Here is a 26,818-nt window from a genome sequence, read left to right as displayed (position 1 = left end):
TAGCACAATGCTTTGCAATACAAGTGACCTGGTTTCAATTCCTGCCGCTGCCTTTGTGCGCATTCCCTGTGACTGCATGGGTTCCTCCGGGTGCTCTGGTTTCCTGCTACTGTCCAAAGACCATACCGGTCAGTAAGTCATTGTAAGTTGTCCCCAGACTAGGCTGGGATTAAATCAGGGGGTTGCTGGGTGGTGTGGCTTGAAGGCCAGGAAGGGCCTATTCAGTGCTGTATCTCAATAGAACCATAGAGTATTACAGCACAGACACAGGCCTTTTGGCCCTTCTTGGCTGTGCCGAACCATTTTTCTGCCTAGTCCCACTGACCTGCACCTGGCCCATGTCCCTCCATACACCTCTCATCCACGTAGCTGTCCAAGTTTTTCTTAAATGTTAAAAGTGAGCCTGCATTTACAACTTCATCTGGCAGCTCATTCCACACTCCCACCACCCTCTGTGTGAAAAAGCCCCCCACCAATGTTCCCTTTAAACTTTTCCCCCTTCACCCTTAGCCCATGTCCTCTGGTTTTTTTTCTCCCCTAGCCTCAGTGGAAAAAGCCTGCTTGCATTCACTCTACCTATACCCATCATAATTTTATACACCTGTATCAAATCTCCCCTCATTCTTCTACTCTCCAGGGAATAAAGTCCTAACCTATTCAACCTTTCTCTGGAATTCAGTTTCTCAAGTCCCGGCAACATCCTTGTAAGCCTTCTCTGCACTCTTTCAACCTTATTAATATCCTTCCTATAATTTGGTGACCAAAACTGCACATAATACTCCACATTTGGCCTATAAATAAATAAAAATAAACGTAAGTTGTTAGTTAATGTAGAGGTGATGCTAAATGCTTGAATTTGGGAATATAGAACAGTGAACAATCAGTATAGAAACGGGCCCCTCAATCTACATGTCTGTGCTAAACACAAAGCCAAATTAAACTAAGTCTCTTCCGCCTACACATATCTATCCATTGCCTGCGCATTTTTGTGCCTAGGTTCACAAGTTAAGTTCCATGATATCTATGGTGAACTGGCAGTGTAGATTCAGAACTGTAAAAGACAGAGAGTAGTGTTCAATGGGTCTTATTCGCTGGAGGTCTGTGAAAGTGGTATTCTACTGGGACTTCTACTGTTTGTGCCATAAATGAATACGTGAAAGAGTGCGTGAGTAAGTTTTCAGATAACACAAAAATTGGTGCTTCTGTGGATGGCATAGAAGATTGCCAAAGGATACACTCAAATATTGCAGCTGTAGGCAGAGAAACCAGAGATTGTGTTTAAGCAACACACACAAAATGCTGGTGGAACACAGCAGGCCAGGCAGCGTCTACAGGGAGAAGCGCTGTCGATGTTTCGGGCCGAGACCTTTCGTCAGGAGGATTTAATCTTGTGTTTAATCTGGGCAGGTGTGAGGTGTTGCAATTTGGAAATCAAGTGTAAATGGAAGAATGGCAGGGGCTGTTAACAGCTTCAATATATGGTGGGATCTTGGGGTCCAACTTCAAAGCTCTCTGAAAATAACCACACAGGTCAATATGGTGGTAAGGAATACATTTGTTAGGCATGCCTTTGTTAGTTTAAGCATTGAGTTCAGGAGTCAGGAAGTTATGTCTATCATTGAGGTCAAAGAAACTTCTCCCAAAAGGCAGTGAATCCATGGAACTCTCTGACTAAGAGAAGAGTGGTATTTCCATCTCTGAACATATTTAAGCAAGAGTCCAATGGAACTTCAGGTAATAAGAGAACAATGAATACTGGACAGATTATGGAAAGTGGCAATTTGATAAAAATCAACCATATTCTTACTGAATGGCAGAGCAGTCACGGGGAACTGGGCCATTCTTCTTCTGCTTGTGTTTTTATATAGTTTTCAGTCAAGCCGGACAATTGACTGTACTTTGAGGTGATATCATTCATGCCAAGTCTTGATTCAATACATATATACCAAATTTTCTTCATTGGTAAATGGGTGAAGAATAGATTTATTGAAAGTCAAGATTACCCTTTGTGAGCTGACTGTTGTGTGAACATTATTCAAGGTTGCGGTTTTTAAATTTGTGGTCATCAGGTTGTACGTCTGTCACAACTCAACTGCAGCTGGGCAGATCTACCACCCTATTTCCGCTGTGTTATATTTAATGATTCTGTTATTAACCATTGTCTCTTTCATTTCCCTCTGCATGTTCCATGTAGTCTACTTCCAGAACATTTATCTGCAGTTTAACTACTGAATGACTATCGCTTTGTGTAAACCGACCTTTGGAATCAATGAAGAACAGAATTAACTTGAAATATCACGAGGCCTTCGTCAAATATATTGATTATTATTAGTGGTGACAATAAATGCAGACTTTGCCAACATTACTAGCATTTTTTAAATGGAGATTTGAAGAAAAGTGAATGAGGCACTTTGTATTGCTATTCAATTTGGAAAATGATTTTCAGAAGTCATAAACTAATTGAATAATGATTAGAAAGTTCTAATATTAATCTTCGTAAATACTGTGTGCCTTCCTGTCAATGATTCCACACCGTCTATTTGAATGTTGTCACTCATAGTTACTAATTTCAAAATGGCCTGGAAACTGATCATCTGACTGCTTTGACGGATATAAGTTCCCGAGATAAGAGAATAAAGAAAAAACAACAAAATATTGAAAGCCAGCTTGTTCCTGAGAGTGAAGACATGGAAGTGTATCTCCACAGTCTTACATACTTAGTGCAGTTCTACAATTGTCCCAAAGCTAATGGTTTCCCCCATTATAATCTTTAGAATGTTTTCCCACCAGACTCTCAGCAGTGGTGCGCTAAGACCAGTGAAAGAAAACTGCTATAGCACAACATGACAAAGCAAAGTTGAGGCATAAGTTTTGGAATATAAAAATGATTCACATGATGAGCTGTATGGTAATTTTTGTCCAACCAGTCTATGGATATAGGGAGCTCCTAATTCTTCGTGGACAAAGCATTATTGTCAGGCTGAAACAGAATGAATAGTGGCTGTGTTTCTCAGTCATAGTTTTATTGCTCATTTTGGCTTTGAGCAGCATCATGTGCCTGCTCAATTTGAAAAAAAGGAACACAAAACTCAGTACAGTGCAAAACAGCAGAAAGTACTTCCTGTTTTCTTCAAAGCTGCCCATGTTGTGAGTTGGCTGGTGTTTCTCTTGGCCTTTTCCACTTCCTTTTGTTGCATCTGCACATTTTTCACAATGCATGTTAATGGATTTTTTCATGCCACCTGCCAACAAGGAGAGGCTTACTATGATAGGCCATACTATGCTATACTACTGGCTTGATAAGTGGTGGCTTTTCAAAATGTATTTTACTGAGAAGAAGCCTCATTCTGATAAATATTCCAAATAGGAAATATTTCTTTCAATGTGGGCAGCCAAGACTTTTGAAGAGCTGAAACTTTTACACTGCCCAGACATTAAATGCTGTTGTCATTAGCACACCAGTTCTGGACAAAATTTGTGATGTTCCAGTTTCTCTTCCAATGTTACTCTAATCTCATCTTGACCCTGATGTTCAGGCCCTATTCCCTCTGAACAGGAGAACATTCCTTGTCATTCCCAGGCTGTCAACACTTCTGTCTCTGTAGGCACTGTCTCCTTTCAACCATGGCATTAAAACCCCTCCCTGCAAGCTACTGCACCATTCTCATCCTCCATGTTCCTTAACTGGGCCAAAGACTCCTTAATTCCCTCCCATCAAACAGAACTCCTTCAGAGTCAGAATCACAATCAGGTTTATTATAAATGACATACTGTTCATCATGAGATCTGTTATTTTGTGGCAGCAGTAGAGTGTACTAGATAAAAATTACTAAAAGTTACAATAAAAAATAAAGAAATAAATAATGCAGAAGATTAAATCATGAGGTGGTGTTCACAGGTTTATGGACCTATTCAGAAATCTGATGTTGGAGGAGAAGAAGCTGTTCCTAAAATATTGAACATGGGCCTTTGCAATTAAGTTCTCATTTCTGTCAGAGTATCAAAGCAGCCTTGTTCAAGGTCATTGATTATATCTCGTGCAGTTGTGACAAAGGTAAGCTGAACCATGTTGACCTTCTCAGTCTGCAGCTTTGACACAATTGACCACATTGTTATCCAGTATTGCTCACCTGCCATCCAGTTTAAAGGGACTACACTCGCCTGCTTCTGTTCTGGTCCTTATACATATATCTACCTACCATGCAATTACCTCTGATGTCCTCCAGGAATATCCCCCCCTGACCTTACCGCTTTTCTACATGTTGCCTCTCAACTTCATATGAAGACATGTAGCCTTGGGTTCAGCATGTACCCTGATGACACTTCAATTCACCTTCACATTCCTTGTCGACTCTCTCCAAATGCCCCAACTATTTGTCCAACATTCATGACAACATGAGCTACAATTTCCTCAAATCAAATGTAGGGAAGACCTTGTTCTTTGCTCCACAACCATCTCCGTCCCCAAGCCTTTACTCCACATTTCTGCCCAATGGGTCATAACTGACCTTGAACTCAACTTTACACCTCAGGTGGCATCACTATTATGACTTAGTTCCATGGCAGTGCTGGAGTCTTGCACCATCTCAGCTCTTCTGTTATTTTAACTATTGCACATGCTTTTGTTTCCTCTAAAAAGCATAAGCAATACAGGGCTGAAGGGCTTGTACTGTGCTGTAGGTTTTCTATGTAAACTTGATATTCAATTATCTGGCCTCACACATTGCTGGTATTTTCTAACAAAATTATTGAAAATTTCTACCAAAGCACCTTAAATTCCATTCATGAAACACTCCTGTATTTGCTGATCTATGCTTGCTCCTGCTTAGGCAATCTTTGATTTTTGTCTACAAATTTCCCTGTAAGCTTGCTCTTTTCTATTTTTGATATCCTTTCCTTTGCTCTGATTCTCTGATATTTTCTCTCCTTCAACTCTGATAATCAGTCCACCCATAATAACCATACGTTCAGCTGCTAAAGCCCAAGCTCCAGAATGCCTCTCCACAGCTTCTACCATAGAGTCATAGAGCACTACAACACAGAAACTGGCCCCTTGGACCATTCAGTCCACAATGAACTACTGTTTTGTCTAGTTCCATCAAACAGCTGCAGGATCATAGACCTCCATGCACCTCTCTTGCATGTACTTATCCAAACTTTGCTCAAGTGTAGAAATTGAACTCTCATCTACCACTTCCTTTGGCAGCTCGTTCCACCCTCTGACTGAAGAAATTTCCCCCCAGGTTCCCCTTAACTGTTTCAACTTTCCCCCTCAACCTATGATCTCTAGTCCTAGTTTCACCCAATGTCAGTGGAAAACACCTGCTTGCATTTGCCCCATGAATACCCCTCATGATTTTGTATACCTTCCCTCATTATTCCATGCTCCTGGAAATAAAGTTCTAAACTATTAATGACACTCTTTAAAGTCTACCTTCAACTCTAAGATTATATACGTTTGAAACCTTACGTGGGTTAGTGCCAGTTTATTGATGGACACTCACTACAAAGTACTTTGGGATCTCTCTTGTTGAAAGGAAATTATGTTTAAGCACAGATTTTGAATTTCTTGTACGTGGATACCACTGACAAAGCCAAATGTATAACCCATTCTTTACTGACTGCACTGTATTTTCCATTTTCCATGATCTTTTTAAATCAAATACCTTGCTGACACATTAAGAAGACACTAAATATACAACCCGCGTATTACAAAAATTGTCAGTTCAGGTTCATTATTTGTTATAGTGAGATTCCTGTTCTGTGCTTCTAGGCTGGTCCCTGCCACCCTGCTAAATAGCTTTAATTGTACATAATGACACCTATAGACCACAGAAACATGAAAAGACACAACTATTAATGATATATAACATTAAAATATTATGATACCTCCCAGGGCTGTGTGCTGAGCCCACTACTGTATACTCCGCTCACACGTAACTGCATGGCCAAGCGCATAAATAATCACATTGTCAAGTCTGAAAATGACAAGACAATGGTGGGGCTCATCACCAACAAAGAAGAGATTATCTACAAGAGGAAGAGCTTGAGGCCTGATGCTGGGCAAATAACCTCTTCCTCAATGCCAACAAGACAAAAGAGATGGTTATTGGCCTCAGGAGAACTCACATCCTTATTTGCATCGGTGACACAGCAGTGGAAACTGCAAGCAGTCTCCAACTCCCACGAGTGCACATCTTGTACATACTTTCATAGTTTCAGAACACATCCTACACATTCAAGAGGCTTATCAATGCCTCTGCTTTCTGAGGAAACTGAGGAGAGCTGGATTATGCATGACAGTATTTAAGTCCTACTACGGTTGTGCAGTAGAGAACATCCTAATATGCCATGGTATGGGAAGTGCACTACGGCAAGCAGGAAAGCTCAAAGCTCCCTACACATCACCAACACCAGCTTACCACCTGTGGTGAACTACATATACCCATCTGGACATGCCCCTCTGCTGACTGCTCCTGTGGATCCTCCCACAGACCCCTGTATAAAGGCGGTTGGGGGCACTGCTCCCCCCTCAGTCTCCAGGATGTTGTGTGGTGGTTTCTCGCTGCTAATCATTGCCTCTTGCAGCTAATAAAAGCCTATCGTTTGCCTCCCGTCTCCAAGAGTTATTGATGGTGTATCACCACCCATTAAGGATATATACACAGAAAAGAGTTGGAAAAGGCCAACAACACAGTGAAGGATCTCACTCACCCTGCAAGATTTTGATGAATGATGTTTGTCACTTGATTGTGCCTGCGCAAGTAATCAGATTGAGCTAAACTGCTGCAGGGTCTTGTAACGTGTTGGATTGTTTCTAGTTTCTTTCGGCATTTTCTGCATTTATCATCTTGAATTTGTTGGCCTTTTGTTATGCATTTTTAATCATTTTTGTGTTAACCACCTGATCCAGTATTGCCACAAGGAAAGCCTCTGTTTCTTGGAAGAGGTCTCCAGTTCTGGACCAGACATTTGATGATTCTTTGCGACATCTGGTCTGCTCAGATTGTTGGAATGTCTTCCACGGAGGGCCATGCTCTTTCATTGGCTGACTTTTTACCCTACAGTGATAATTCCTTCATTTTTCTGAGTTGTGCTTTCATTTAAGCTAAGTGGTGTGTACCTTTCAGAATTGTATATGCTCCCATGAAGTGCTGAATCCTGTCTTTCATGATGAAAATATATCTTTTGATGTTTTATCTGATTGTTGTGTATATCTTAATGTCTGTAATTTTGCTTCCCCCTTCTGTCCTAGGTAGTGTTAAACTAAGTGTATTCGAGAGTACATAGTGTTTTCTAAAATTTGCTATTTCAGTTCTTATTTTTCTTTGACAATTTTCCAGATCAGTTTCAGACCAAGATATTATGCCAAAAGGCTACGTTAATATGGGTATAGTGGAAGTGTTTATTGCCTTTGTTATATTTTTACTATCGAGCTCTGTTTGGCAGATTTTCTTAAACCCTGGAGTAAATTCTGATGAAAGCTTTCCCTTTATCGCACTACCGGGGTGGTTGATAAATTTGTGGCCTAAGGTAGAAGGAGTCAATTTTAGAAAACCTAGCACATTTATTTTTCAACATAGTCCCCTCCTACATTTACACACTTAGTCCAGCGGTCATGGAGCATACGGATCTTGCACCTCCAGAAAGTGTCCACAGCAGGGGTGATTGATAAATTCATGGTCTAAGGTAGAAGGAGATGAGTTATACAGCTCTTGTTACATGCACATACAGGTCAACTCTTTGAGTGATTATGCAGAAAGTTTGAAGTTAATAGCTCATCTCCTACCTTAGGCCACGAGCTTAACAATCACCCCGATGAGTTATTATATGAGTGATTATAGAACACCAATGCTTCATCAGATCTTATAGGAATTTCACAAATATTGGGTGTAAATTTTATATATATATAAAATATATAAAAATAACTTCTATTATCCATGAGTGTGGTACAGATCAAATGCTTTTTGGCAGTGAATATAATAACATGAAAGATTTCTGCTTCTCCTCTGGGCTTGATTTAGAATGAACAGAATGCATTATCAATTGTTCTTTATATCCTTTCATACCCCTACGGCAAACTTTCTGCTCTTCTGTAAGTATATTGTGGTTATCATAGTGAGTGGTGACTAGTTGTGGGATGCATGGTGTTACAATTTTATTTATCATTTGTGAGCAAGTAATGGGACGATATTTTGATGGGTCGTTTGTGATTTCTCCTTTAAGTCAGAGACACGTTTTACTTCTGACAAAAATTCAGGCACGTTTTCAGGAATTTTAAGAAAATTTTTGATATGTATTAATTGGTACAGATGAAGGCAAGTAAGTTTGATAGCAATATGACTGTTGTCACTTATCAGTTTTGTGTATTTTTTATAATCACTTTTAACACATCCATTGTAACTTGAGGTTTTTGTATATCTTCAATTGTGTGTGTGTGTGTGTGCATTCATTATCTTCCATATTGAACTTGCTTCTTGATTGAGTGTCACCTATTTTGACTGGATATTAGACCAAAAGTACATTATCTCTGGGTTTGTTGGTAAGTCTGTGCTAGGGTTGGTGACATTTTGGTGTGTCGAATTTAGTCTAAATGAATTGTATAGACCTTCTTCATTGTTTCTGAACCGATAATTCTGTTTTCTTCATCCGGTACATTTCATGTACCTGTTCCATCTGGCTTTGTACTACTGTCGGGTTGTGGAGCAGTGTTGAAATGATTCTATTCTCAACAGCACTTCAGAGGTGGCATCTTCATTATTTTCTTATGGTCTTTATGTGGTTTCTTTCCACCTCTTGTGTAACCTCATGCTTTATTTAGTTTAACATGTCTAAAGGGATTAAGTATTGCTTTAATATCACTTTACATTGATATGCTACTTTTGTACATTTACTTGGATGAAGGGATGTTGTGCTATAAATTGTTGATGAAGTTTGTCCCTATATGCTGTCAAGTCAGTCTCAGGTTCAGTTACTCGACATATCCATGCATTATGAATCTCTAAAAACCATTTCATGCATGTCTTTCTTCTCTGAGGGGCTCATTATAATCATCATTTCTTTTTTTTTCTTTGCACAGTTCATTGTCTTTGTGTACTGGTTGTCTACCCTGTTGTTGTGGTCTTTCATCGATTCTATTATGGTTATTGGATTTATTGAGTATGCCAGCAAAAAAACTAATTTCAGGGATGTAACTGGTGACGTATATGTACTTTGACAAACTTTGAGAAGGATGCAAAGGTCCTTGTCTCTGTTCACCCACAGCATTTGCAAAACAGAGAACTCTCTGATCTAGGGTCCCTTGATCACATCGAGACAGACAACAATTGCTGATGAAAGGTCATGAACTCAGTGAAAGGTGCCCGAAACCTGTTGGTCTTCCATCACAGTGCAAGGGAATATGCTGCCGACTGGCACCTGGGCACCTGCCAGCTGCAGGAGTACATACTGAGGGATGAACTAAAGCTTGGTGCAGACAGTGCAGTGGCTCCTTCCACTGCTGCACATGGAGTGGCCAAGTCGAGTGGGAAGCCCCTCAAAGAATCAAAAGGTTTAGCACCCCAGGAGGGGGCTACATGAGTGGCAATGGTGCCATGGCCTTTTAAAAAGAAATGTTAACACCACAGTATATAATGACCACAAATGTAAAAGTTTTGAAATTAAAAAATGAATCAAATACTTGCATGGGTCTTGATTCTAACTTTCATGTCTGCCTATGGCTGCTTGTAGGACAGTAAAAGCCCTGACTGAAAATGGCCTTGTTCTTAGCTTTTCTCATCTCTTCGTATTGTACGTAGTGAGGGGGCCACTATTGTTTAGAACAGAAAGGTATAGAATATACAGTGTATAATCCATGTAGCTGGATCAGACTGTTTCTCAATTGGACATTACCGTTATGGTTCTAATGTTTTCTTTGAAGGACTAATCACACAACTAACATTCAGAAGTAAAAGTACAAACTTCATATAGCCATTTTCCTTTTGGAACTGATTTGCATTGAACTAAAGCTTTCATTTTTTGAGGAGGGTTGGGATTTGGAAAACGATATGATAGCCAGGTTGACTACAAGAGAGGAAAATTGAACTCTGGATTTACTATTTATTAGTTGTTGGCAAAACCAATTTTGCTATACAAGTGAAGGGGCTCTGAAGAGAAGTGAAATATGACTTAGGTGGTGGAAGTGCCATTGGGGAACAATTTAGAGACAGTGACCGCAATTCTGTAAGCTTCGGAGTAATTATGTAAAAGGATAATGCCTGTCCACACATTTAAGTGCTAAATTGGGTGAACTCTGATTTCAATGGTCTGATCATGCACCTGTCAAAAGTAAATCAACATCCGACAAATAGGAGCTGTTCTAAAGAGTTCAGGACCAGTAATGGTGGAAGGCAAAGAAGGGAAGATGAAGATACCTTGGAAGACAAAGGATATTGCCGGTTAGATTAAGAGATCAAAGGAAACATACAACAGGTTTATACAACTGCAGTACCTTGAGGAACGTAAAGGATTCAGGAGAATAAATAAGAAAGAAGAGAGGGAAAAGGAAGTCAAGTGAAAATAAAGAGAATCCCACTTCATTCTCCCAATATATTAGGATAAAGAGGGTAGTGAGAGACCATAGGGTGGTGAATCTGTGGCACATGCCCAAGATGGTATGCACAATAATATAGTGGCACATTGCTGCCCCTCAATTTGTTGTAACCCACCCACAATAAAAAGGTGCAACTTAGAAATTATGTTATATTTCAATTCTCTTTTTAAAAGATGAATACCAATAATTTTGAACAATTTTTCTAAAATTCATTTATGTAAATATGTCTCTGCCATACATTTATGAATAGTAAAATAATGAATATATGTAAATAAGCAACAGGACATCCTTTTTCCTTCAAAACATCCGTAATCATGATTACTTATTCATTGATCAATAATAATCTCCATTCATCTGATAGAATTTTCTAGAAGATTATTGCCAATTTAGGTACACACTGTCAAAAATGTTAGCCACCCCTTGCATAAGGGCAATCTATGTGCAAAGAAGATGGGGGGGAGGGAGGGATAACTAATTTTGTTCCTTTAACTAAGGGTAACAACAGATCAGTGAAACTTACTTTAATGGTAGGGAAGTTATTGGAGAAAATTCTATAGGATGGGATTTATGTATATTTGGAGAGGCAGATGCTGATCAGGGATAGTCATTGGAGCTTTCTGTGGGGGAAATCCTGCCTCACTAGTTTATCAGGGAGGTAACAAAGGAGACTGATGACGTCATTGTGTTAGATTTTGTCTATTTGGACTTCAGTAACGCATTTGACAAGATCCTGTATGGTAGGTTGTCCCCAACAGTTAAGGCTTATGTGACTCAGGATGAACTTGTCAGGTCTTCACAGGCAGATATCTCCCAGTCTCCAGCGAGGTAACAGGAGTCACCTTCCACTCATTTCCAAGTCACCACCTGCAGCCTATTTAAACCCCAGCTCTCATCCACAGTGCTCATTCACCAATCAAACTAACCAGCCTCAACCAATTGCTCCAAGCCTTTAATTACCTTGCTGTCTGTATCTGTTCTCTCTTGTTTTGTGGCCCCACATGGCTTGTTATTTTTGTAGTCCATTATTAAAGTTATTGTTCATCACTGAATTGTTCATCACAGAACCACTGTTCTGCTTTTGGGTCAAAGCTCCTCTGTATTTCCTGATAGAACTAGCCAAATCGGTCCAAAGCTAAGTTAACAACTGGAACAAGTAGTGGCAGAATGATGCTTGTCTTCTGATTGGGAGGAATGCAGGAATTAATGCTAGGACTCTTGAGTGTGATAAACGTTAACAGTTTCAAAGTTCAAAGTAAATTTATTATCAAAGCACACATATGTCGCCATACACAACCATGAGATTCATTTTCTTGTGGATCTCCTCAATAGATTCACTATAGAATAATAGCCATAATTGAATCAATGAAAGACCACACCAACTTGGGCATTCAGCCATTGTGCAAAAAACAACAAACTGTGCAAGTACTAAAATAAAGTAATAATAATAATAATAATAATTATTATTATAAATAAGCAATAGGCAATAAGATGAAGAGTCATTGAAAGTGAGTCTATATGTTGGGGGAGCATTTCGTGATGGGGCAAGTTCACTTGACAGAAGTTATCTCTTCTGGTTCAAAAGCCTGATGGCTGAGGGGTAATTGTTCCTGAACCTGGTAGTGTGCGTCCTGAGGCTCCAGTACCTCCTTCCTGATGGCAGCAGCGAGAAGAGAGCATGAACTTTGGGTGGTTGGGGTCCCTGATAATGGATGCTGTTTTCCTGTGATAACTCTCTGTGTAGATGTGCTGAATGATGAGGAGGGTTTTAATCGTGATGTACTGAGACTTATCAACTACTGTTTGTAGGATTTTCTGTTCAAGGACATTGGTATTTCCATGCCAGGCTGTGAATCTCCACACAACTACAGAAGTTTGAGAAGTTTTATGTATTAGGCTGAATCTTTGCAAGCTCCTGAATGAAGTAGAGCCGCTGTTGTCCTTCCTCCATAATTGCTGGGCCCAGGATGTGCCCCTCTGAAATGATATCACTGAGAATTTAAAATTGCTGAACGTATCCACCTCCGATCTTTTTTGAAAATATATTTTTATTGAAGGAATAACACAATACAGAATATATTGTTATGAGTGATGAACAGACCTGATGGTCAATGGGGTGCAGAGTTAACCACTCCCAACCCCCCTCCTGAGAACTCCGAACTATTGTTGTTGCTATGCTGCTCATGAGAGAGAGAGAGAGAGAGATGAAACACAGGCAAGAACATCTGCTACAGATAACAGGGGGAGAGTGACTGTTGATTTACTGTATTTTCATTGTTCCTGGATTATTTACCTTCCACTACAAGGACTTTGCTCGTTAACATTCCTCAGGAGATAGCAGGAGTGGCCTGATTTGATGGACACGATCATTCAGAGTGGATGGAAAGCTGAGACCCTGTGAGTGGGGATAAAAGACAGGACTGGAGAGGCATCCTTCAGACACACCAGTGGACACTGACTGAGTGTTGGGAACCCATAGAAAGGTGGGGGCTTCGGAGACCGAACCAGGAGATCGGTCAGTAAGGTCACAGTTTTACAGCAGGGCCGGTAGGGACTTGTGTGTGTGTTCACTCATGCCAGAAGAATGGTCTAGCTGAAGAACAGAGGGGTCATAACTGAATGACCACAACGATACAACGGATTAAGAAAGCCACAAAAGGTTTGCCTGCTGTCGCTGTTACCTCTCGCGCTCTCTCTCTCTCTCTCCAATGATTTCAATACAACAACCATAACCACCTCAGCATTTATGAACTGAACTCTATACTTTCCTATGACAATTCATTTACCCCTAGACATCGATAGAGCTTGTTTATTATTGATTATTATTATTCCTACACTTTTAGGTTTATTACTGCCAACTTGATTTATATGTATATTTGCATTTTTGATATTGTATTGTGTAGTTTACTAATAAACACCTTTAGTTTGGTACCACCAGACTCCAATGGATTCTTCTTTCTCTGCTGGTCAGACACCCAGTTACGGGGTACGTAACAATATAATAGATTACATTTTCCTCCATTTTGCTTTTATATCTTACCCCTAAACAAACCTTCCCCTCACCTGCCCTCCCCAAACATACCATGGTAGCTAATGTATTTACAATACAACACTTCACAAATACAAGTACGGACAATTCACAGCCACACTGGACTAGCTCACGGTCCTCTGTTGCCCTCCTCCTGAAGTCAATCATCAGTTCCTTGAAAACCAGCAGCTTGGATGGGAATGTAGGAGATGCAGTTAGTAAGTTTGTTGATGACATAAAAATTGGTAGTATTGTGGATAGTGAAGAAAGTTGTCAAAGGGTCGAGAAGAATACAGATTAGATGAAAGGTTGAGTGGAGCATTGGCGGATTTAACTTAATCATAATAAGTATAATGTGTTGCATTTTAGGAAGTCATGAAGTGATAGGATATATTGTAGGACAGTAAACTATGTTGATTAACAGAGAGACTTTGGTGTTTTAATTCACAATTCCTTGAAAGTGGAAATGTGGGTAGATAGGATGGTGGTGAGGCATATAACATGCTTTCCTTCACAGGACTTGGCATGGAATCTAAAAGTCAGAAAAGGAGTCTGATGGACCTGCTTTTTCAAACATTGAGGCTATTGATGATATTTGGAACTTGTTGACAGAGGAGATAATGGAATCATATATAATCTCTACATTTAAAAGATATTTAGAAAGGCACTTAAATAGGCCATGCATGGAAAGATATGGTTCTAATTAAGATAAATGGGACTAGCGTAGATGGACAAAGAGGAAGGCATGAGTATTATGGACTGTAGGGTCCTTTTTCTGTTCTGTGTGAGTCTATATTTCTAATTTCCATATTTCTGCTATTTAGAAAGCCATTCGTTTCCTGTCAGGGAGGCAGGATTGAGAGTATGTAGCTCCAAGGTGAAAGGTGGATGCAACAACTTGTTTCCTACTCTTCCTGGCATTGTTAGCTCACTTCAACAATGGACCAGAACTTATTGTTAGTCATGAGTCAGCTGCGGCTATCTGTAATACACCCAAAATGCTGGAGGAACTTGGCAGGCCAGGAAGTATCTATCGAAAGGAGTAAACCGTTGATGTTTTGGGCTGAGACCCTTCATCAGGACTAGAAAAAAGAGATGAGAAGGGAGCATCTATGGAAAAATGTAAACAGTCAACTTTCCAGTCCAAGACCCTTCACCAGGAAGGGACTTCTTAAATCTTTTTACCAGTCCTGATGAAGGATCCCACCCAAAATGTCAATGGTTTCTTTTTTTGCATAGATGATTTTGAGTTCCTCCCCCATTTTGTGTGTATTGCTTGTGATTTCCAGCATCTGCAGATTTTCTCTTGTTTGCAGTTACCTGTTGCTCATTCCTTCCACGCCACTTCACTTGCAAATAATGCCCTGCATGGTTAAAATGCTTTGTAAGACACACCCCAGTTTTGTCAGCTGTCAAACCTGTCAAAAGCTTTGAATATTTCTGAATGTGTCAGTTCAGAAGCACTCAAAAAGTACTAAAACCAATTAAGCAATTCAAAATCTTATTGAATACTTAAAACAATATAAAGTAAAAACAGTTAAAAATATAAGGTACCTTACACCTTTTCTTCTCCGGCAAAGCAAGTTAAGTAGGAAGATTCTTCAGTATAACTGCAGTCAGGATAGAAGGCTTGGGCGGTGTTGCTATGATGGTTCCAAACAGCAGGGTGTGAGTGGAAATACTGGAGTTTTGGCTAGAACTGCCAGAGTTTCCCGTCAAGGTCTGTTCACTACAAGCCTTAAAATTGCTAACTCTGTACATGTAGTGAATGATAGCAGGGAAGTTTGTAATTTTCTAAGCCTTTACTCTACTCCAGCTTCCCTAGATTGACTGCAAATTTAAATTTAAATTCCGACGTGAGGTACTTGCAGCACGATCTGGGCCAGCTGGAAAAATGGCGGATGGAATTTAATGCAGACAAGCGTGAGGTGTCGCACTTTGTCAGGACAAACCAGGGTCGGACTTACACAGTGAATGATATGGCACTGAGGTGGAACAGAGGGATCTTGGAATACAGATCCGTAATTCCTTGAAAGTGGCGTCATGGATGGAAAGACAGCTTTTTGGCACAGTAATCATTATAGGAGTTGGAATGCTACGCTGCAGTTGTCTAAGATGTTGGGTGGAGTTGAATTTGGAGTATTGCGTACAGTTCTGGTTACCTACCTACAGGAGGGAGAATTGTCAATAGATTTAAAGAATACAGAGAAAATTTACAAGGATGTTGTCAGGATTTTAGGACCTGGGTTATAGGGAAAGGTTGAGGAATGAGGAGAAATAGGAGAATGAGGGGAGATTTGATAGAGGTATACAAAATTATGTGGAGTATAGACAAGGTAAATGCAGACAAGCAATTTCCGCTGAAGTAGACTAAGACTAGAACTAAGGTTAATGGTAAAAGGTAAAATATTTAAAGTAAACCTAAAAGGAAACTTCTTCACTCAGAAGGCGGTGCGAGTGTGGAATGAGATGCCAGTGGATGTGAGATTACAACACTTAAGGGAGATTTAGATAAGTACACAAATGGGAGGAACATGGGACTAGATGGGCTGAGGGGCCTGTTTCTGTGCTGACTCTGGTGCATGAAACACGTAAGTAAATATAAAAGACTTACACAAATGTCAAAAACAAGGTTTGAACAAGGTTTGAAAGCATCTGTTAGACAATCCATTACAATCCATCCTTCAAAGTACCCCCACATTACAAAACCTAGCCAATTTAATTCAAGTCCCTGTGATTATAACAGCAATGGAAATGGCAAAGAACAGTGAGCAGAACAATACATAGAGCTGAAGGCCTGCTCTCCAAAACTAGCTGTTAAAATACAATTACAGTACATCAACACCAATGTGAAAATTGTCCAGGTATATCCAGACTACAAAAAGTAGAACAAACTGACTAATTATCACCTATGCAGTCACCTCCCAGTCATCTAATTGCTCCTATTTAGCAAGCACCAGCTCATTAACATCCTGCATATGTTTTGCTGGGAATATGCTCGGTCCCACTATCTCCAGTCTTAATTTGAATCTAACAGGTGAACTGAAAGATACTGTCCTTGACATTAGGACAACATATGATTTAACATGGCATGAAGGAATTCAAGTAAAGCAGCATCGATCTCAATGAGTACTAAAGGGAAACAGTCCGCTGGTCAACATTCAGGTATTGTCTCCTGAATAGCAAGTATATTTGTGATGTACAGCACAGTGCAATCGTCTTAGGGACATTTATGTAGCTAAGGTGTCAAACACCTTTGCTCAGTACTGTATTTGTCAATGTGGGGTGGAGTGCGAGTTTGTAAATCTGGCCGGGGCAAAGGATCTTGGGAATGGTGAGGATGGAGCACTGTGGAAGGGGTGTAGTACAGGAGGCAGAGAAAGAATACCAGGGGTGGAGGAGGGTGGGGGGCGCAGGTGCAGCCACACCCAGCCCTGAGACACCAGGCAAGGTCAATTTGATTCCAAGCAATTGGTTTATTGTTCATTAAAGAATGTCTCTCTGGTGCTTCCTGCTTCCTCCCCTCTCCCTTCCACTTTTCCCAAACATGATTCCCCTCTCCCTGCCCCCTTCCCACTCTCAGTCCACAACAGAGACTCGTATCAGAATCAGTTTTATCATTACTCCTATGTCATGAAATTTGTTTCCTTGGCAGCAGCAGTACAGTGCAATGCATAAACTACTACAGTACTGTGAAAAAGTCTTAGGAACCCCAGCAATACACATGTGCCTAAGCCTTTGTACAGTACTGTACGTTTGCAAAGCTCAAGTCATCTCTAATTAGAGTGGCTATAACCAACTATATTCCAGAGTATTACCGTCCCTGAATCTCTTTCCACCAACTATATTGGAGTTACAATTGACCAGAATTTTAACTAAACTACCTGCAGAAATAGAGCAGCTAAATTCAGTAAGTCAGAGACCGAGTATTGATGTACTGATTCCCAAAGCCATTTACAAGTTACAAATCAAGGAATGCAATGGAATTGTCTTAACTTGTCTGATGACTGCAGCTCCAATAACACGACACAACATCCAGGACAAAGCAGTTTATTTGATTGACTAAACTGACATACCTCTAGTGCACAGTGGTTGCAGTGTATGCCATCTATAAAATGCCCTTATTACCTGCTAAATTGTTCCAAAATCAATGATGAAATTTACCTTTGCTTTTAACTGTATGGGTTACAGTCTTTGGTCACCTACCCATGGAACTACCCATGATATTCACCTCGAAAAGATGGAGAGGCAACACCTCCATCTAATGTCTTTACAAAATCCTCCAAAGCGACTGCATGATAAACAAACCAATACTGGCCTGGGAAAAGATGCCAACGTTCTCAGCAGTGAAGTCTTAACTGTACTCACCCATATAAATTAGGTAGGCTGTATCTAGGCACAAGATTCCTAAAACGCTATTCCAAGCTCTGCCATACCAAAAGATGGATCTGGATAATGTGGACTTGGAGAGGATGTTTCAAGCTAATGCGTGAATCTAGAACCAAAAGATATGGCCTCAGAACAGAAGGACATCCCTTTAGAATAGAGACGAGGAAAAATTTCTTTAGCCAGAGGGTGGTGAATCTGTGGAATTCACTGTACAGACATCTGTGGAGGCTAAATTTAAACAAAGGACGATAGGTTCTCGATTTGTAAGGGTGTCAAAGATTACTGGTGGAAGGCAGAAGAATGGGATTTAGAGGGTTGAATTAGCCCGGATTGAATGGTGGAGCACGTTCAATGGGGCGAATGCCTTAATTCTATTCCTACATCTTATGGTTTTATGGATTATCAGGTGAATTATCAGGATGTTTCAAAGCCTCCTTGAAAAGGAATAATATCTCTAGTGAATCCTGGGACAGTCCCCTACAAGACAATTCAAAATGGAGAAGCATCCATGAAGGTAGTGAGAACCTGAAGTCTACGTATCAGAAGAATACAGATGTCCAGTATATAAAGTTGAAAGAAGGACACCACCACTGACAGAAGTCACCCAGCTCCATGAGGGTCTGCCAGCTGAACAAAGAAAGCATTCCAATATCATCACCCCACCACCCCCCAGATCCATAAATTGTAATACCAAAGACAAGGGCTATAGGAGTTTGCATGTTTCCCCCAGGATGCACATTGCCCTAAACTGAAAATTCACATGCTTCATTATCGCTGGGTCTAAAGACAAGAAAATAAAAGGAGAAAGCAGCAGGGTTAGGTCATCTGGTCCCTCAAGCCTGCCCCACCATTTCATATGATTCCGGCTGATCTGTCCCAATTTTCAACTGTTTTTCCGTTCCAGTTCCTTGAGTCTTCATTAATCTCGTCTTTTAAAAATACATGAACTTCCACTTTAAATACTTCTAATGATCTGGCCTCCAAATACCTTTGAACTCCAGTTTAAGTCACCTTCTAAGAGTAGAAATTTCTATGCAGTTCTATTTTAAATGACCATCACATTATCTTGTAGTTATGTCCCCCAATTTGCAAATATCCCACTTGTGAAAATGTTCAACATGTGTTCTACTATGCCCTTGTTCTTGTAAATGCCAAAGAATCTATAGCCAACATCCCCAGCCCTTATTGATAAGACTATCCTCTCTCCATTAAGATAATAATGTGCCTTTTGATTCCTCACACTTTACTAAATTAAACTTCATTTGCTAAGTTTTCATGTATCTCATTGCAGAATCACATTAATTTAATCACAACCACCTAATTTATTTCCACCTAATTTTGTGGCACTGACAAACTTGGATACTTTAAACTTCGCCCTATCCTCCAGATTATTAATATAAATAATATATAATATGTGGGTCAAAAACTGATCCCTGGGGCACTACACTTGTTACTGATTTATTCTGTCTTGCAGCCTTCAACATGAAAAGCAAACCCTGGGACACTATCTCCAACAGTGTTGTAGGAGTATCTTCACTGGAAGGACTGCCATTGTTCTAAGAAGACTTATCTCCACTTTCTCAAGGGCAGTTAGAGAAGAGTAAAAATTTCTGGCCTTGACAGTGATACCAGCATTCCATTAGCGAAATAAAAAATCTACTCATCCATAAGCATATCAAAATCTTTAAAGGACTTACTGGATACCTTGATATGCTAAATATCAAATTTGAAAATTTAAAATTTGTGAGAGTAAGCGTTTGGCACAGACTAGAAGGGCCGAGATGGCCTGTTTCCATGCTGTAATTGTTATATGGTTATAAAAACCCTTGATTACTTTAAACAAATGTCTTTCTTGTACGAATCTTAAAAACAGAAAGGGTAGGCCTCAGATAAGTGCAGATTATAAATTAGGTTATTCCTAACCCTTTTAATTTAGACAGAAACTCTGTTGAAAAGTACATTATGGGCATGAAATGTCATCATTGCTGTAGTGATGGAAATGAATAACATAGTTTTCTGAGATGTGAGATTGGTTAATAATTCTCTATCACTGAGTAAGTGATATTTGAGAGGAGTTCCTGTTGGGATTCGACTGATTATTAGTAATGTATTAAATGTTTGTATTTACATACAGTGTATGTAAAGAAAAATGTTTATGATCCAAAACTATTGAGCATTGGGCTCGAATCCATCTTTTAAAATGGCAGAAATAAATCAAATTCATTTTATATTCATAACAAATCAAATATTTGTCATGTGTTCCTTCAGATCTCCTTGAGTGGAGATAATGATTAAAGGTGTTGAAATAAAGTAATTGCCATGATTGATGTTAGTGGTGGGGTGTTAGTAGAGGGTAAAATGAATGCAGCAAGTTACAAGGAATGGACATCGAACTTTCGGTAATTGCTCCTGCCTTCATTATTTCCAGTCCTGTTTCTCTATCTCACTTACCTGCCCATCACCTCCCACTCCTGTTCATCCCCTTTTCTTTTCTTCCATCGTCTTCTACCCTCTCCTATCAGATTCCCCCTTCTCCAGCCCTTTATCTCTTTCACCTATCAGCTTTCCAGCTCTTTACTTCACTACTCCCCCACTTCTGGTTTCACCTGTCACCTACCACCTTGCACTTCTTCTCCTCCCCCCACCTTCTTGCACTAACTTCTCATCTTTTCTTCCAGTCCCGTTGAAGTATCTCAGCCTGAAACGTCGACTGTTTACTCTTTTCCATAGATGCAGCCTGGCCTGCTGAGTTCCTCCGACATTTTGTGTGCGTTGCTTGGATTGCCAGCATCTGTAGATTTTCTCCTCTAATAAAGTGACCACTGAGAGAATTTGAACTTAAATTTCCAGCTGCAGCTATTGGCTTTTTCACACCTGGAGTGAGAAATGTTTTCCTTCTCCAAGGATAGAGGAAAGTGAAAAGAACTAGCTTCTTTAAAATGAACATCAGTTTTTAAGTATATTTTCTGAAAGACTAGGTTGATTGCCTTGAAGGTTCATGACTCAGTGTGATAGCATGCACTTTAAAGTATCACAAAAAGAATGAGCAACTCAATAAAAGATATCAACAAATCTACAAACGTTTGTATTATTATAAATTCTTTTCCTTACTTTACATTGAATGTCAACCCTCTCTCAAAAGATGGTAAACTCTTTTGTTTTTCACATTTTGCTTTCATAATTATGTAATGTTGGCATTAGAACTCAAGTGCAAATGAACCTCAACAAATGTTTAGTAGTACAGGAAGGCTAAAATAACTAACTGTATTGTGGAGCATATTGCTTTAGCTTAATCACTTGTGGTTATTCATTATTCTGAAAGCAATTTTACAGATTGTGTACTTGAAGTACTAGAAATGGGATCAGGTTGTCATCTGAGGTGTAAACTCCATATGTAAGTAGCTAAATCCATCCAGATCCAACTGTTAACCACAGTCGGGTGCAAGGAACACCACTGTAATGGAAGTTAATAAATAAAATGATTGCTACTGATTGAATGATGACATCATATTGCTCATTTGAAACCAACATTTTATGTTGCTAAGGCTACTCAAGCCCATGCAGCTCAATATATTTTGGCAGAAGGCAATGGAAAAAACAGTTAGCTTTACGTAGAACACTAACCACAGTATAAAATAGTTATATGCATAGGAATGAAGGGTAACTCATTGTATTTTCACGATGAGCCAAACCATCGATGCTACACTGTGATGTTGAAAAGAATCGGAAGAAAAATGCTTCCAAAATCTGGAACACAAGTGAGCCAAGAAGGAACCTGCTTGTCCTTTGTTTATGCTAATTTTTATATTATTCCAGAAGGATTTTCCCCTAAGAATTTGTGATGACAGCAACACTTTATTTTATATGTTAGAGGAGCTATTAACAATACACTCAAGATTTTTAATCTTTCAATGTTGTTCCTTCTTTGGTTGCAAAAGATACTATGTAATTCCTGTACCTTCTCCTTCCACAAAAGACAATTTTGATCTTAACACTGAAATGCTGATCTTAAAGTTACGGCTATGAATAAACAGATGATAAAGCTAATAAACCATAAAACTTTAAAGATTAAATTTGGATAATTTAGTGCTTTGCTTACCTCCTGTTATTTGTAGTCCTCTTCAGTCAGTCTAAATCAGTTTCTTGTGCAGTATGACCTCATGCCTCACACCAACCATTCTCTTTGACAGTGTTATAAATCTGGAAGTGAATGGAATGTACTTTGTGATCTTGGACTTGCTTTATTCAATGCTCAGTGGAGGCCATAACCCACAGCTGTTACCACAGCAACAGATTTAAGATAAAGGGCGGCCCAAGACCCATGACTTAATTATTAACACTGCAGGATGACAAGTATCCTTAATTTATTCGAACTGCTCCAAACTTCCCAATGTACACTGTCTCAGACTTTCAATGTTGTGAAATTTATTCAGAGCTTACAGCCTCATGACAATTTTACTAATCAATCTAAGTTAAAAAATCATGAACAAAAGAATAAAAGAGAACTAAAATAGCAAATTATGTCAGCATGTCTGAAATTAATTAACATTGTCAGTAGGAAGATTTCGTTCGAGTAATGTTTCCAGAAAAAATTGGGAACTGTTCTTTTAGATAGCTTTATGATTTCACCGGGAATATACTTGAGAGGAAATCTTCCCACTATAGTCAAGGTATTTATAACACATCATGGTTAGAGAAACATTCCAAGTCTTATGTTATGTCCACAAAAAGCAGGACAACCCCACCCTGAGCATAAACTATCCAATCAATGCATTTAATCATCAGTAGAATGATGTAAGAGTTTATCAAGTGTTTTTTTTTATATATACCCACAAGTTTCCTGCTTAATGTTCCTCCACTGGGGTCTGAAAAGACCATTTGGTTCCTGACCTCAACACAGCCGCAGTGCAAACATGGAGCTGAACTCTGGATTGACTGACTTTGACATCTCTGAAATAATCAATCAAATGTGAAATCAGTGAACCTTCATAAAATAGAGATAGAAATGTGTGGGGAGAAGTGGCAGCGTATGAGAGTAATCTCAAAGTTCAAAGTAAACTTATTATCAAAGTACATATATGTCACTATATGTAGCACTGAGATTAATTTTCTTGTGGGCATACTCAATAAATCTATAATAGAATAATAACCAAAATAGAATCAATGAAAAATTGCACCAACTGGGCATTCCACCAGAGTGCAAAAGACAACAAACTGTGCAAATATGAAAAGAAAGAAATAATAATAATAAATAAACAATAAATATCGAGAGCATGAGACGAAGAGCTTTGAAAGTGAGTTCATAGGTTGTGGAAACATTTTGCTGATTGGCAATGAAGTTGAATGCAGTTATCTCCTTTGTTTCAAGAGCCTGATGGTTGAGGCATAATAACTGCTCCCTGACCTGGTGGTGTGAGTCCTGAGACTCCTGTACCTTTATCCTGATTGCAGAAACAAAAAAAGAGCACGTCCTTGGTGGTTGGGTCCCTGATGATGGATGTTGCTTTCCTGTGACAATGTTCCATGTAGTTATGCTCAATTGTTGGGAGGACTTCTCCTGCGATGGACTGGACCGTATTGACCACTGTTTGTAGGATTTCTTGTACAAGCGCATTGGTGTTTCCATGCCAGGCTGTGATGCAGCCAGTCAATCCACTCTCCACTACACATCTGTAGAAGTTTGTCAATATTTTAGATGTCATGCTGCATCTTCACAAACTCCTAATGAAGTAAAGGAACTGCTGAGCTTCCTTCATAATTGCACTTTCATGCTGGGCCAGGACAGGTTCTCTAAAATAATAAAACCCAGAAATTTAATGTTACTAACCCTCTCCACCTCTGATCTTCCAATGAGGACTGGTCCACGGACCCTCTAGTTTCCTTCTCCTGAAGTCAATAATCAACTCCTTGGTCTTGCTGACAATGAATAAGTGGTTGCTGTTATGGCACCACTCCGCCAGATTTTCAATCTCCTTCCTATATACTCATTCATCACTACCTGTGACTCGGTCTACGATAGTGGTGTTGTCAGAAAACATGAATACGATATTGGAGCTGTGCTTAGCCACACAGTCATAAATATAAAGTGAGTAGAGCAAGGGGGTAAGCACACAGACTTGTAAATAGTGGAGGAGATGTTGTTGCCGATCTGTACTGACTGGAGTCTGCAAGTGAGGAAATCAAGAATTCAATCGCACAAGGAGGTATTGAAGCCAAGGTTTCGGGGCCTATTGATCAGCTTTGAGGAGATGATGGTATTGAATATTGAGATGTAGTTGATAAAGAGCATCCTGATGTATGCATCTTCGCTGTCCAGATATTTCAGGGTTGAGTGAAGAGCCAATGAGATGGCATCTGCTGTGGACTCGTTGCTCCATTAAGCAAATTGGAGAGGATCTAAGTCACTTCTCAGCCAGGAGTTGACATGTTTCATTACCAACCTCTCAAGATACTTCATCACTCTGAGTGTAAGTACTACTGGACGATAGTCCTGGAGGCAGGTTATCATGTTCTTCTTCGGCACCGGTATTACTAAAGCCTGCTTGAAGCTGGTGGGTACCTCATATTGCTGAAGTGAGAAGATAAATACCTCAGTGAACACTCCAGCCAGTTAATCAGCACAGGTCTTTAGTATTTGGCCAGGAACCCCATCTGAATTGGATTCATCTTGTGGGTTCACACTCCTGAAGGCTGCTCGCATGTCGGCCTCAAAGAATGGAATCACAAGATCTTTGAGCACCCTGGGAGCTCGTAGTGGTTCCTCCATGTTTTGATGGTCAAAGCAAGTATAGAAGTCACTGAGATCATCTGGAAGTGAAGCCCTGCTGCCATCCAAGTTGCTTGATTTAAATTTATTAGAGGTGATAGTATTCAAGTACCGCCACAACTGTTGAGAATCCTTCATTAATTCAAATTTAGCCTAGAATTACTACTTCGCCTGTGAGATGGCTTTCCAAAGATTGTAACTGGTCTGTTTCTGGTCAACAGACCTGAATGCCCCTTATCTGGCCCTCAGCAGATCCTGGATCTCATGGTTCATCCAGGGCTTCTGATTGGGGGAGACTGAATGATTTTGTGGAGACACACTTACCTGAAATTGTCTTAATAAAGTCCATAACAACCATGATGTACTCATTCAGATCCACAGATAAGTTCATTTTTATTGTTGGAATTATGCCTGGAACTACAGAAAGTGGTTTATCTGTTGAAGTGCAATTGCCACATTATGTAGATTTGTTGTACAGGAGGGTGCTATTTTACCCATTGGTTCTTTGCCAGAGCTTGCAGCTCCAGACCAGTGTTGTAAGAGTTGCTTTATGTAATTTTCTAGATATCCACAATCTTCAACTAGCTATGCTGCCAGCACTAAACACATTCTGCTTTCAGGAAGATAGAAAACACACAGATAAAGCAAACCATAGATTCTTGGCAGGACCTTAAGCTGGAGAGTGACCATGGAGAATATAGTTCTCAATAGTTCTGCTAAGTTCAGATGCTGGAAATCCAGAGTAACCACAGAAAATGATGGAGGTCCTCATCAGGTCAGGCAGCATGGAGAGGATTAAACAGTTGACATTCTTGATGTCCCAGTCTACCTCGTCATCCCTTTGATCTTCAGTTATTTACCTTCACTGCACTTCCTTTGCAGCTGCTACACTGTATCGTGCATCCTGCGGTCAGTTTTCTTTTCATTACATTGATGTGGTTATGTATCGTATGATCCGCCTAGATGGTTTGCAAATCATTTTTTCACTGTATGTTGGTGCATGCAATAATAATAAACCAATTATCAATGTTGTAGTGTTTGGCAATGAAGGGTTACATGATCTTGTAGAACATGTTGACATGTTGTAGAACTGTTGTAAAACAGTTGAAGGGTGGAAACCTTCATCGGGACTTGAAAGGAAGTGAGGGGTGGGAACAAGAAGCCGGAATAGGAATGTGGGGGGAGGGGGAGGTATACAAGCTGAGCACCTGGTCATGGAGTTTTAGAGAAGCAGAGACCACAGAGGGGGAAGCAGTGAAAGAGGGTCTCTCGCTATTTATCCCTCTCCATAGATGCTGCCCGATTTGCTGAGTTCCTCCAGCATGCTGTGTGTGTAGTCGCATATTCAACCTAGAAGTTACGAATTAAAATTAGAGAAATTTCACCTATCAATGCTCTCAAAAAAACTGAAGGAAAATAGGTGTCAGATCTGCTTTCCAATCACCTTTACTATAAATAATAATCTTTTTAGTAGCCGCAGATATGTCAGCCTTCTGATTCGCAGTATGCATATTCTGTGATAAGGCTGAGGAAGTAGATACCAAAAGGTTAAATAATAGTGACCATGTCATCAGAGAAGACCATCTGTTCTGAATTTCCTTTAAGGAAGAAAATGTGCCTTCATTACTTGATCTGGTCTACATGTGGTTTCATAGTAGACTTATAGCAGCATAGCTAATTCTCAAGTGCCTTTTTAAGTTGCTTAAATAGGCAATAATTATACCAATCACGAGTAAAGATATAGCAATTGAGCAGAATGAATCACTTGTCATTGACCTAGGCAAAGTGTTCAAATCTGAAAAACTTCTCTTGGCCAGTCAACCCTGCAAGTGCTGTACATGATCTGCGAACTTAGCTAAAATTGAGAAGTCTATTTCATGGAATAGCGATATCATAATCATACACAGTAAACTTACTTTCCATCAAGGTCCCATCATCTACTATTATGATCCGCATAACCAGGTGAAACTTGCCAGGACTGAGATTTAAAACTCAATGATTTTTGAAGCCTTTAATCGTGGCATCAGATTAAACAGATACAAAGAAA

At 39.7% G+C, this 26,818-nt stretch overlaps 1 protein-coding gene across 2 annotated transcripts in view; it reads right to left on the bottom strand.

Annotated features, from left to right (window-relative positions):
* LOC132393452 (uncharacterized protein C21orf62-like) overlaps positions 1-22,277 on the bottom strand; it is a 40,679-nt gene extending 18,402 nt beyond the window's left edge. Inside the window, exon 1 of one of the 2 annotated variants that reach the window (XM_059968700.1) lies at positions 22,105-22,277. The gene's annotated coding sequence lies outside the window, so the exon portion shown is untranslated. The remainder of the gene's footprint in view (positions 1-22,104) is intronic. The other variant, XM_059968699.1, reaches the window with a different exon arrangement.
* Positions 22,278-26,818: the final 4,541 nt, after the last annotated feature.

The sequence above is a fragment of the Hypanus sabinus genome, chromosome 4 (genome assembly GCF_030144855.1).
Source record: "Hypanus sabinus isolate sHypSab1 chromosome 4, sHypSab1.hap1, whole genome shotgun sequence".
Classification (NCBI taxonomy): Eukaryota; Metazoa; Chordata; class Chondrichthyes; order Myliobatiformes; family Dasyatidae; genus Hypanus; species Hypanus sabinus.
Note: the sequence above shows the minus strand (reverse complement) of the source record. Positions and strands in the feature narration are given on the sequence as shown.